Raw genomic sequence first — 13,641 nt, 5'->3', positions numbered from 1 at the left:
CTTGAGGTGATTCCTGCAATTTGGACTTGGCATACATGTGGCAACAGAATTTAATCTCCATGCCATGTTGGACTTTCCATTTATTGGCAAGACATGAAACCCAACTCCAAGGAAACTTTGCAGCTACATCTGCGTGGCAGCAGTGGGATTCGAACCCACGCCCCCGAAGAGACTGGAGCCTTAATCCAGCACCTTAGACCGCTCGGTCATGCTACCACTACAACTAGCAGCCTCCTAGCCAAGTACTAGACGGTAAAACTTGAAAAGGTGCAGCACAAACTAGAAGCCCAGAACATTCAGCAATGCTCTTAATGTTGTAGGAAAGAAATGGCCTAGAAATACTTCACTTAGTGTTTTTGAGTGACAACCAACAAATTTACTTGAAAACTGGTGGAAAATCCTGCAAGTTGTTAAGAATTCAAAGCCCACTATCAGAAGATTTACCCTTGATGAGATTCCTGCAAGAATCTTTGAGCAGGATGGCATCTGCCTGCCCATATACGTCCATTTTCCCAAAAAACTACACAGGCTGCCTTCTGTGGTCAATGTAAATGTCACAGTAACCTTTTGTTGGTCTACAGCTAACCAAGCTTTGGTTTCTTTACAGTGCGTGAAAATTAAACATTAAAAAAGCAAAAGCAAAAATAGAAGGCTACATCTATGACAGGTCTCAAACTTCCAGTTAATATTCATGCCAGATTGACCAGTACTGAATGAGGTAACTACTGCCTGCATGTAGGCGGAGAAGAACATCTACTGGTAATATAGACTGATGACCCCTATGTAACAGACTGATTGAAAAACAGCGTTAATGCCACCCATATGCAACACCAAACTGAAAACAAAGCAAAAGCAGGCTCGGTATGACTCATGAATGACACCAAACACAAATGTGGAGACCATAAAGAATGAGGTGCTAACAGAGGAAATAGCAGGTCTGTGTGATGTTTACACACACACACACACACACACACACACACACACACACACACACACACACACACACACACACACACACAGAGCATCATGGTTGCCAGGCAGTGGGCTGGTAGCAGGAGGCAGGAGGCATGGGCACACACACACACACACACACACACACACACACACACACACACACACACACTTGTTAGGGTGTCCGGGTCCATGTGTTCAGATTCGGAACTGTGTGTTCTGCTGCTTTATCCCGTCTAAAGCTCAGCATCCTCTCCACAACACCCTGCCAATAAAAACGCCCCTGACAGCGCCGAAAGCAGCCAGGTTTCATCTCCTCTCTCCTCCTCGACTCTTTAATCAGACAACCAAAAACTAAACTACCAAAGTTTTTAACTAAGTTTGAGGACCTTTGAGAACTGACTTCTGCTTTCAAATAAATAAAGCTCCCTGTCACTCATTGTTCGAGCAAATTCCTGATCATGATTGATATCCAATCCAATCCAATTTTATTTATAAAGTACTTTTAAAATACCCAGCACAGGACTAAAGTGCTGTACAGAAAATAAGTTAAAAGAACAATAGAATAACAGAAAACAGCAAAAAATAAATAAATAAAACACATAATGCATAAAATTAAAACAGCCCTATATTAAAAGAAAAACAAGTTAAAACAGCATTGAATCAGCTAAAAACAACTAAAATTAAAGCTGCAAGCAGCGTTATGAGGGCCCTCGCACCCCCAGCGCGTCGAGCCACGCCCAACACCTAAAACAAGCACCTCCGATCTCATGTCACATTGATGGAATTCATGCATTTAACCACCAGCTAACATTTCATCTCATTCAATCATGATTATAGTCCTCCCACTAGGTGGTGCTCAAACCATTACTGACAAATGGTATTACAAACATTTCCGAGCTCGAGTCTCATCACGCCTGCGAACTTTGGGAGAGATTGGACATTGTGTTTTTGAGTGACAGCAGATTACTGCTTTTTGGCGAGTGATTGAAACTCCACGTGCCGCTATGACCACCCCGTTTCCCTGAATGTAAAAAGCTTCGCAATTTAACATCACAAAGGTCTTTAGATTCCACACACTGGAGATCGCGTCAGTTAGATGAAATCCCTTGGAGGAGTTCGTCAAAGTACGGTGCCTGAAAAGAGGGGAAAATGTCGCCAAAATTACACTTTAATTTTAAAATGGCTGACTTCCTGTTGGATTTGGGATATTGGTCCAAGACACTTTTTTGTACATCTTGATATCTCCTATAAGTTTACCAGGTTTCAGACTCATAAATGAAACACATAGCAGGGGCTGATGTTTTGAAATTTTGTAGGGGGCGCTGTGGAGCCATTTTGCGCTATTCAATGAAAATGATCACATAACAAGATAGCCCTCGTCACATTGGAGGTGTGGGCCAAATTTCAAGACCTTTTAAACTTTCCAAGCCCCTCTAAAGCCACTTCATCTTTCATGGTGAACCGCCTTCCCACCAGGGTGCGCCATTCAGTTTAAAGTCACAATTTTCTCACTGAAGCAGCATGAGGGACAGACGGTGATATTCACCGCTTTTGAGGTGGACATGTGAAAATCAGTACAGCAAAATGAAAGACATGACATTTCCTCTTGCCACTAGGTGGCGCTCTTCGTATACCTGACAATGGGCACATCAATCTGTTCAGGGCGGGTCTGACATCATGCCTGTAAAGTCTGGTACTGATCAGACTGGATTTCATTGAGTTATACTAATTTGTTTCTTCATGGAGAGACATGAAAGTTCGCCATGCTGCTGGGGTCACACCCTTTCGCGAAAACTCACAGTTTTCACTGTAACCCAAGACCAACTCCTTAAGGCTTTCCTGGAGAAATTTGAGGCTTCAGATGTCACCCATCACAATACTGTATCCCAAAGTGTAAAACATGGCATTTCCTGTTCCCACTAGGTGGCGCTGGCCCTTATGTCAAATATGGCAGTTGAAATATGTTCAGGGGTGGAGCCTTATCATATGTGTGCTCTTTGGTCCAGATCGGACAATGTATGACAGAATGAGAGGCAATAACATTTTCATGGCGAGTCATCGAAATTCGCCATGGCGCCACGCGTCACCGTATTGTGAAAACTCAAAAGCTCCGCAATTTAACATGGCCCAGGTGTGTAGTTGGCACTGACCAAATATGAAGGTTATACAACCAAATCCCAAGGAGGAGTTCGAAAAAGTTCGAGGCATGGAAATGGCAAAATTAGAGCCAAAATGTCACATTCACTTCTAAATTGCGGACTTCCTGTTGGGTTTGCGTCAATGGGCCCACAGACTTTTTTGTTCGTCTTGGCATGGTACAGATGTGTGCCAAATTTCATACATGTAGCTCAAACGATGTGGTCGTAGGGCTGCATTTAACAAGGCATAGGTGGCACTCTAGAGCCATTTCCCAGTGCTCATATGTAAAACCATTAAAATACAAAATTTTTCACCAGACCTGGCATGTGTGCAAAATTTCACGAGTTTTTGAGCATGTTTAGGCCCTCAAAAAGGCCCTTGTTTTGCCTGAATAATAATAATAAGAAGAAACAGAGCAGATACAATACTCTCGGTGCTCGGGCCCTAATAAAAATGAAAAATAAAACCAACATCTCACGTGGTGTCAAAGGCCAGGGTAAAGAGGTGGGCTTTCAAGAGTGACTTAAAAACAGGTAAAGAAGTGGCTTGTCTAATCTCTAAAGGAGCTCGTTCCACGTTCCACAGATATAGCATATCAAATAATCCTCCACGACCAAGAAGTGTTAAAAGTAATCACCATTTGTTGTGCCTACTGGGATTTTTTTTTTCAGTTCAATTCAATTTTAATTATATAGCAAAAAAAGAAAAGACCCTACAATATAGTACAAAGAAAACAGAGAATGACATTTCAAGTTTGTTTTTTTTCAAGTGACTCTTCAAAGATTGTACTTTTTTAATCCGTCTGTAAGAACTGAGGCCTAAAGGCTGCCTATGAGCTAAAAACAAGATTGACAAAATAACAAATGACAAATTGCAAAGTAAAATTCTCCACCCGGATGTCTACGTGCATGCCAGTCCTCAACTGTTCAAACAAATCTGTTCATGGAGTTGAACAGATTTGCTTGTGTTAGATTACAACATTTAAGTGCAATATCATTAAGCTACTTAAAAGAACGTCTCATCTACATTACAGAAAATTGCCTTTTTCAGGTTTACCATCACTGTGTAGCACCAGACAGTGGACACGACAATAAAACTCGCCTTACCGCCTCACCTGAATCTGTCATGTCAACAGTCATGACTGTGTCATTTTTCCTGAGAAACTAACTAATAATATGGTAGAGACAAGCACGCTGAAGAGTCAACTGGAAAACAAACAGTGTTTCCCATGGCTCAGGTAGAGTAAAATTAGGATGGCAGCTTTCTTTCAACAAGGAAAAATTACTGGTTGCCCAGTGGCTACATTGGATTTTTTTGTTTTGTTTTGTTTTTTTTCTGTTGGAGACATATTGCTAATAGTTATGGCTACCAACAACATCTGATCACCCAAATGTTGAGCATACAACACCCTGGTGAGAGGCCACCTTTCTCTGGTGGTTATATTCTTATGTATATACAAGGTTGCCAAACACCTACATCATTTTGCAGTTAAATTGCTGTCATGCAGCAACCATGTCACCGTTTGTGGAGGATTTTCTGTTTCAAATCTGAGGTTCTGGCTAGACTTTGCGACTGTAGCATTAGTGAAACATCAAAGGACCCTCTGTTAAACTTTGTGATAAGGTGATGAAGGCAAGCCATAAGCTATTCAAATCAGAAAAACCAAAGAAGAAGAATCAAAACAATAGAGGCAAAAAAGTGCAAGCGTCATGCTAGAACCACAAAATACTGATAATACTATCCAAAAATCAAGCACATATATTTTGGTGTGTCACAATGTGTTTAAATCGCGGGGTCTAAAGAGAATCTTTCAGTCATCCTGAAGTTCTCCCTTCATGAAGGATATAATGTTCACTTTTTGGTCTCTTATGGGACTTGTTGAATCATACTACCTCATCTGTTTCTATCTGTCCATTACATTTATATCCGATGAAGAGAGGCCAAATATAGGAACCATTCTTCTCAGAAAAAAATCAGTTTGACTTCTCTTCCTTTCCTGTATATGGTTTGGATATCTCCCTCCTCAACAGTGAAGTAATTTCTTCTGATTTTTTTCTTTCTCTCTCTTTCTCTCTCCCATTCTCAAATACACACACACACACACGCACACACGCACGCACGCACGCACGCACGCACGCACGCACGCACGCACGCACGCACACACACACACACACACACACACACACACACTCCTCTCGTCATCTGGAAGTGATTGTATCCACCATTACAGCATGCCTTGGCTGACTTTACACGTGTTGGTGTTGACAGCCAGCCCTTTGTCCATGATAGAGAGACAAGCTCTGGAGAGACACGCACTGATAAAAAAAAACACCTCGTACTGCAAACACATGAAGCCTCTGTCAGCTATCCTATACGCAGGACTGCATTAGAAAAAATACTCCGAACATGCAGAAACACTGATGGATTGAGGTTTGGGGTTTTTTCTCGTTTTTTTATAGACGTGCCTGTGCATGTTTCAGGGAATTCAATGATTTAATGCATGGAGTCATGTCTGAATCGCTTCCACAACAAACCACAGGATCAATGTAAGTATTATAAAAGCTCAACTATCTAAACCAATTCCTTCCATGTTATCAAATAATTTGTCCTTTAAAGTAAAGCGTCTACTTAAGGGAGAACCTTCAAAGAAATATATACAATGACAGAAGGTCTTACAAAGGTATAAACCTGCAGGAAAACTCCAGTTCTTCTCAGTTGAAAGACATCTCTGATGAGTTTCACATGACTGTCTGCAAGTCCAGCCCATGGTTTTATTGTTTTGCTCACCCTAACTAGCTTAACAAAGCTACTCCTAAGACTACTGCACAAAATGCTAAATGGGTAAAGAGTTACTTAATTGTAGATGTTATAAAAGACACATTCTGAAGAATCCTGAGCACAAATCTGTGAGAATCTTGACATGACAAATAAGATGCATATATAGTCATTTCACAGGGCCCCCTGACTGCTTCAATAGGAATTAAGATGGTAACTCACACCCAGAACCTGAAATGCACTTGACTTATTATTCGTCATTAAGTGCAACCAACTCTGTAAAAGCAGAAGTATTGGCATTTTTAGGCCTGGAGCATTCAGGTGTGTGTTAACACAATGCCACAATCTTCCCAGAAGTGGACATCAGAGCAAAACATCTCCCCAAAATCAGACCTGCAAGAGAAACTGTAAAAAATCCAAGAGCTACATCTCAGACACAACAGGTTTCAGTTAGCATCTTAAATGTTAAAGTTCATGACCACAAAATTAAAAAAAACACTGAACAAGTGAGGTGTGTTTGGAAGGGTTGCCAGAAGAAAGTCTGTTCTCTCTAAAAAAATAACATCTCAGCACAGCTTAAGTTTACAAAGCTGCATTCGAACTTCTGGAATAATGTGCTTTGAAAAGAGGAGACCAAAGCGGACCAAAGTATTGTAGAGTCAAATGTGAGGCCATCTGCCTGACAGCTTAATCGGCCATGCAACAGAACAATGACCCCAAGCAGAGCAGCAAATCTACAAATGAGTGGCTGCAAAATCGAAGTGTCAATGTGCTGCAGTGGCCCAGTCAAAGTCCAGAATGTCTGCAAACCTCAAAGAACTGCAGCAATGTTTTAAAAAAGAAGAGTTGGCCAAAATTCCTCTACAACGATGTGAGAGACTGATAAAGTCAACAGGAAACCATTACTTCAAGCTTTTGCTGATAAAGATGCCTCTACGAGCTAATGACTCATGGACTGCACTTAGTCTTACACGATTATATCTACTCTAGCCGAAAGAAGCAAATCATTATTTTTTATAAGATTGAAACTCTGTAAAATATCTATCCAATCAAGTTGTTGCAGTAATGAATCCACAGTGGCATAAATTGTGCCCCAAGATGACTAGTGAGTGCAATGTTGTGCCTGGAAGGACTTTAAGCAACCCAAGCAGAACTTTAAGTTTCTACTTCTGGTAGAGAGGTCTCAAAGAAAAACATTTAGGTATTAATCATTTAGTCCTGTAATTATTAGTTAGTAATGGAAGCAATGCTTACTAGGATTGGTTAATTAGATAAATACATTGGCTGTTTCCATCATTTGTGGGGGTAGTTTTTGAATCTTCTTTTCATTTGGTAATCACATGGTTTGCTTCCTTCAGAATTCAACCCTGTGCAAAATTAAATGCAATCTAGCAGACACTGACAATTGGATTGGGGCCATATTACGAACCTTGTGACAGCAATGATGTACTTCTTTATAAGAAAAGCTGAGGCTACATAGCAATCAACCAGCTTTTAGCAGTTGTTGTCTGGTTAATTGGTGCTGAAAACTGTCATTTCACAAACCATATCTAGCAACTAGATATAATAGAAACAGAATAATCCAAAATAGCATTTGAAGTCATCCATGAGTTTCTCCATGACTGCATTCAGTGAAAAGGAGTGTGTAGGAAATACCAAACCTGACCTGGCAAACCTCTGCAACTACCTTGTTAATCATCAGCTGCTGGAGTCACACTGGTCAGCTGAAACGTTTTAATATAAAACCAACCCTCATGCCTCATTCTGGATGCATCATCATGCAATGTTACAGTCACATCCCCTCGCCTGGACTTACATTTTACTAGCAGTGCATCATCCGTGGTGTATTCAGTTTAGCTTACTGTGCTTACATACCGCTGCCATCATGCAGCCTACATCTGCTCTTTGAACAATATGCCTCCACTGAGGCACACTCTGTAAACAAACACTGCCTGATAGGAATCTGCCGTATAGGAGACAGAGTAAACACCGTCCCGAGGCTTCGTCCTCAGGTCATACCGAGGAAACAGAGGAGAGAGGAGTAGAGGTGATTGGAAAGAAGAAATGTGGAAAATCTCACTGGACTCAGAGTGCTGTTCTGCACATGTACAGTATTTCATCACAGGGCCTCTTCCTGCATTATATCACTGCTGTTACCCAATCTCCTGCACTCCAGTGGCGTTTGTTATTTCTTACAGTGTGGGGAAATTTGGGGATCACTGGGACAATTCCTCTCTGGTTCTCTTTTTCTGCAGGAAAATTTACACTTTTACCGTTTAATTACAGGAGAATAAACTCCAAACCAAATCATGAAAGTTAGGAAAAGCTCTGATTAATAAAATACTATCTTAGGGAAACTGTACTTTGACTATTGGGTCAGAAGACAGATTACAAGCCCTAACCGTTGAGTGGTAAGATTAGAACAGCAGTATATGACTACCACTTCATTTACCAAACAGAGATGGAAAGCAGTAAAATGCTCATGTGAGAACTTTATCTAAGCTGATATCCACGTGGATAAAGTTGTTAGTGAAACTTGTCTGATGATGTCACTAACAACTCATGAGAGATTTGAATATATATACAGTTCTTAATCCAAATGTATTATTTTATCTTTTGTGATGACAAAGCTATTCCTCAGGATGCTGAACTACTCACTTTATGTACATTTTTACTTTGCATATATTATGTCATTGTTTTACAGCTATAACATATGCGCTGATATGATGCAGAATTCAGAAAGCAGAACTGCAGAATCTGTGTCCATCTTACAGATACAGTGTGTGCTTTTGGCACAAATAAAGCTCTTAAAACATTCTCAACGCAATAAAGAAATGATACATAAAATGAAATAACTTTGGTTTGCATTTTTAAAAAGTGCTAAAAACTTGTTTTCTTAGCCACTTGGGGGCAAAGGAAAAAATAGTGAACCCAGTTTTAAAACCAATAATTTTTTAAACAAGCAGCCACTGCGTAACATTTAGATGTTAATTTCTTTTCACGCTACACAAGGAAATATATGCTGTAACTCTGTAGCTGCCAGCCAGTCTCTAACTGTGCCATTAAATGCTGAGCAGATACCGCAAAGTGGGTTTTTAGGGCTTTAATTTTGAAAAGCAAAGCTACCTGATGGAGCTAAAAACAATGCTAGTTCAGGTTTAACATTGTCAGTTAGTTAATGCTTTGCTGCTATAAAAATACAGATTCTAACCACTTTACAGTAAGTCACGAGTTCTCAAATTTCTTTCTGGCACAACCCACCTAAGAAGCCAAAAAAGGATCAACATTTTCTTTTATCAGTTATTAACAATAAAAGAGTCAAAATGAATTTTACTTGTTTTCCTTTAACAGTCCTTCGTACACATTAGTTTCACTTCATATTTTCACCTGGTTGTCCACACCACACCTGCAGTTGCTCCATATCCCACCAGAGGGGAATACCCACTGGTAAAGGAGAACTTTCCTTGAGCATTCTCCACTAAAAGTGCTTCAAGTTCTGGCAAATACGAGGCTGAAAATACATGCAAAACGTTTAGGCACTAATATCAGGGCCAATTTAAATGAGCTGCAGGGTGTTTACAACAAAATCAGACTCAAACATTACTCAGTTTTCTGAGTAAGTGACACATATTTGTTTTTACAAAATTAGATGTTTGACTGCAGGGCATAGTTTCAAAGACTTTTCTTCACAAAAACAGTGACAAATGCAATATCAAATGAAGAAAAATGACAGAAATGTCTGTGTTTTTCCTTGTCTTGATCCTCCCATCCTTCCTGGATTTCCCTCCTCCTTTCTTTCTTTTCCTCTCTCTTCACTTTGTGCCTTTTCCTCGACCCATTTAATCTTTTTTTCTACTTTGCCTCTGATTTTTATCCATTTCTCTCATGCCTGTTCAAGCTGTTCACCTCTGTGTGTGTCTGTGTGTCTACACATTGACAAATTGCTGCTGATATTAGAGAAAGACACACTACATGTAGTTCACAGCATGAGGTATCAGCACAAAAGACTACAGCACACACACACACGTGCACACAGGATACACTGGCTGTTTGAAGCCTATACGAGCTCTAGCAGAGGGCGCAAAATGTAAAAGTTTTGTTCCTTTTGGCTATGCATTTGTTTGTTTTATTGGTAGAACATTAAGTCCCTTTATTTAACAATAAATGTGTGTGTTTGTTTTGCTGTTGTTGTGGGGACATTATCAGGAAATGTCGATATAAATCATTAAAGTTTACACTGGGGAAGGTTTAAGATGCATAATTATAAGACAATGTCCTCTGAAGTGTCTGATGTGTGTGTGTGCGGGCGTGTGTGTGTTCCTGTCGAGCTATCTTCGTGAGGACCGAAATCTGCATTCTACTATACTTGTGAGAACCAACAGTCACTTGTGAGGACACACTCACCGGTCCTCACAAATTTGAAGGCATTTTTGAGGCTCAAAATGTGGTTTTAGTGTCAGGGTTACAATTAGGTTATGGTTAGGTTTAGGGTAAGGGTTAGGGGTAGGCATTCATTTTTAATGGTTAGGGTTAGGGTAAGGGGCTAGGGAAAGCATTATGTCAATGAAGGTCCTCACTAAGATAGCTGAATGGGGTCGTGTGTGTGTGTGTGTGTGTGTGTGTGTGTGTGTGTGTGTGTGTGTGTGTGTGTGTGTGTGTGTGTGTGAAAGAGAGAGAGAGAGAGAGAGAGAGAGAAAGGGCCAGGCTCTCAGCCAAGACAGGAAGTTGTTAGTAGGCTTTCTTCTCTGACTCCGTACCTGAAACCACAGCTCGCTTTCATAAACTGAGGTCACAACAGCACTTTCACTCTCTCTCCCACACACACACACACACACACACACACACACACACACACACTGTGGGTAATTAACAGCCACTCTTCCCACAAAGTCTACTATCCGATTATTAAGTGATGACATGACGAATCCTACTTCCGGGCCTAAAGTAATCTGCGTTTAATATGGCTTTTGTGTTGTTAACATGTTTAATGTTTTGTATTTTCTTCTATTTGATCTCAAAAAGCTCCTAAAACAGTCAGTGATCACTGTTGACCTCCCTCGGCTTTTATTACCACTAATCATTTATTTAAGCTCAGTTTTTAAATCCTTAGGCTGTAACTACAGCCCAGCCCATGCAGCAGTATATGAATGACTAACCTCGTATTGTGGATGGATTATCTCAGTTGTTCTCCTGGCTGAAGTTTGGTCCTTTTACAGCATCCTGCCATGCGATTACATTTGTTCCTGACCACCGAGAACACTCATGTTAACTTTTATCGAGTGGAAAAAAAGTTAGCTTGTTTATATTATGCTAACATAGCTGTTTCGCTAGCGGTCACGTAGCACATCGTTATATACCAGCTAGCCCAACTTCAGTAACCCTACAAACGTCACTGCTGTTTAGTTTTCTGTCTTCATTTATGTTGGAAGTGATAGCAGAGCTGTACGTTTTAATTTGTTTCCAAAACCCCGCAGTCAGGACATGCTATATTGTATTTAGATGGAAGCTAGCGAGCTAACTTCCTGCTAACTTCTAACTCCGTTAAATGTCATAAATTCCGTTTTCTTGGATGCCTGGATGTTGAACTCAGTTGTTACACCTGGTAGAGCAGAACGCTGATCATTTTATTAAAGATGAAAGACTTAAGACAGTGTTTTAACTCTCAGTAATGCCATAGTGATCATTTGATATATGGACCTGCAGCGGAGTTTAGGCCCAGACACGGCTAGTGACGTCAGACTGAACGATCGGATAGGGGCTTGTGCCCCACCTCCAAATAATCCTAACTTTATAAACCAATGGCTCTCTCTCACACATTAAAACTGAGCAGTCACATAAAGCCTTGCAAGAAAACACCCATACTCATGCTTTCAGAGTGAGTCAAAAACACAAAAATCATCTACTAGGATGACAGTAGTGTAACTGAGTAGGGCTGCACGATTAATCGTTAGAAAATCGCGATCTCGATTCATACTTATGTGCGATCTCATTTCCAAATGACAACGATTTAAAAAAAAAAAAAAAAAAGACGACGACGATTGTACCGCATTTTTATCCGGGACGTAATCTGCATAAAAACAAGCGCTCACTCTTCCTGCTCAACAAATGACAAGGGCGGAGCCTTATACCACGTGATACAGAAGCTGTGCCGTGTGATGCTAAAATTAGCAGGAAAAACACAACGGAGAGCACGTCAGGGATGACGAGAAAGTGACAGGAGAAAATCTGTCCCGGTAAACCACCCAAACACCAATAACGGGAACCTTATACAGCGCTTCACTATACACGTCGAACTCCCGCAGGCACAAAGAAATTACGGAGGCTATCACTTATCACCTGACCAAATATATGGCTCCCATCAACACTGTGCAAAACGAGGGATTTAGGAAAATGATCAACACCCTAGACAAACGCTACACAGTGCCGTCCCGCAACTATTTTTCTATTGTTGCACTACCTGCTCTATACACGCAGTGTCGAGCAACGGTGGAGACGGAATTTCAAGCAGTACAACATTTTGCAGCAACAACAAAACGTGAGACATTTGTTGTTTTTATGTTTATTTATTGTTTTTATGTTCAGTCTCAACTGTTACGAAGTTGATGTGCAGTTAATAAGTGCAATAAATATTTATACTGGAAAAGAAAATCGTGAGAGAATCGTGATCTCAATTCTAAGCCAAAAAAATCGTGATTCTCATTTTATGCAAAATCGTGCAGCCCTATAACTGAGGCTGTCTGCTGAAATACATACAAACTTAACTTCTTAACATTTGAAATGTTTCACATTTTTGGGATAAAAATTTTACCCAGAAAGATAAGTTTATGAAAGTATTTATGAAAATATGTGAGGACTTAGAAGGCTTCCCTGCAGAACACCAAGTTCAACAACACTAGCTGAACGATTCTTCCTTCAAGTATGAAACTCGTCAAACACAAAACAGAAACACAGTCTATTGATTAACACGTTGTGATCACAAAACACTCAAGTCTTTTTTAAATCTGCTATCAATTTTAGGAAAACTCATTCAGACATATATTCTTACTTTTTTTGGGGAACACTTTAAGTATTCTTATTTAACTTTTATAACATTTATAGGCTGTTGGTGCAAGAAAAATCAACACTGCAGTACCAAATAGTGGCAAAATTCAGGAAATGTGATGATACTTTAGGTATTTCTTTGGTCCGAGAGGTTGTAGGTGTTAGATATACTGGTAACAATAATCTGTGGCTGTAACAGATGCATGACAGCTTGTGAAATAAAAAGATATATACCAACAGTTGCACATGAAACACGAACAGCACTAAAAATGCACATAGCCCTCGTGCCATTGGACATGGGTTTGTTAGGTTGCTGAGCGGGTCTGGAATGAGACCAAACTGTCTTCATATAAAGAAATTGGTTAGAGTGTTCAGGAACAACCCAAGAAGCACCATGGCTAAAGCCACACCAGCACCACTGTCCACGGTAAAGGAAGTTTGTCCATCACCATGAAAGAAGCCGGAAAATCAAAAGACCAAAGAATTTACCCTAAGACAGTTTACGTCTGTGTTTGGTTAATGTCTACATGTTTCTTCAACCTTAATTTAACCAGGAACTGAAAATCCTGAGATTAAGAATGACGTTTTTGCTTGGGTGTCCTGGGAAGAACAGGCAATTTCCAAGCAGAATAGTCTTACCCAGGTTTGAACCCAGGACCCGTCTGCAGTGAGGCAGCAATGTCAAACACTGATCCACCATGCTGTTTATACATGAAAACATCTCATTAAAAG

General features: G+C 40.3%; 1 protein-coding gene and 1 non-coding gene across 2 annotated transcripts in view; both read right to left on the bottom strand.

Annotated features, from left to right (window-relative positions):
- Positions 1 to 13,641, bottom strand: part of nhsl2 (NHS-like 2) — a 192,256-nt gene that overhangs the window by 169,948 nt on the left and 8,667 nt on the right. The gene's annotated exons all lie outside the window — the stretch shown is intronic.
- trnal-aag (transfer RNA leucine (anticodon AAG)) lies at positions 135 to 216 on the bottom strand. The gene has a single exon. It is a non-coding gene; the product is annotated as a tRNA-Leu (tRNA).

Source organism: Rhamphochromis longiceps, linkage group LG3 (genome assembly GCF_057381845.1).
Source record: "Rhamphochromis longiceps isolate RC_006_pf linkage group LG3, R_longiceps_female_GT1.1, whole genome shotgun sequence".
NCBI classification, from domain to species: Eukaryota; Metazoa; Chordata; class Actinopteri; order Cichliformes; family Cichlidae; genus Rhamphochromis; species Rhamphochromis longiceps.
Note: the sequence above shows the minus strand (reverse complement) of the source record. Positions and strands in the feature narration are given on the sequence as shown.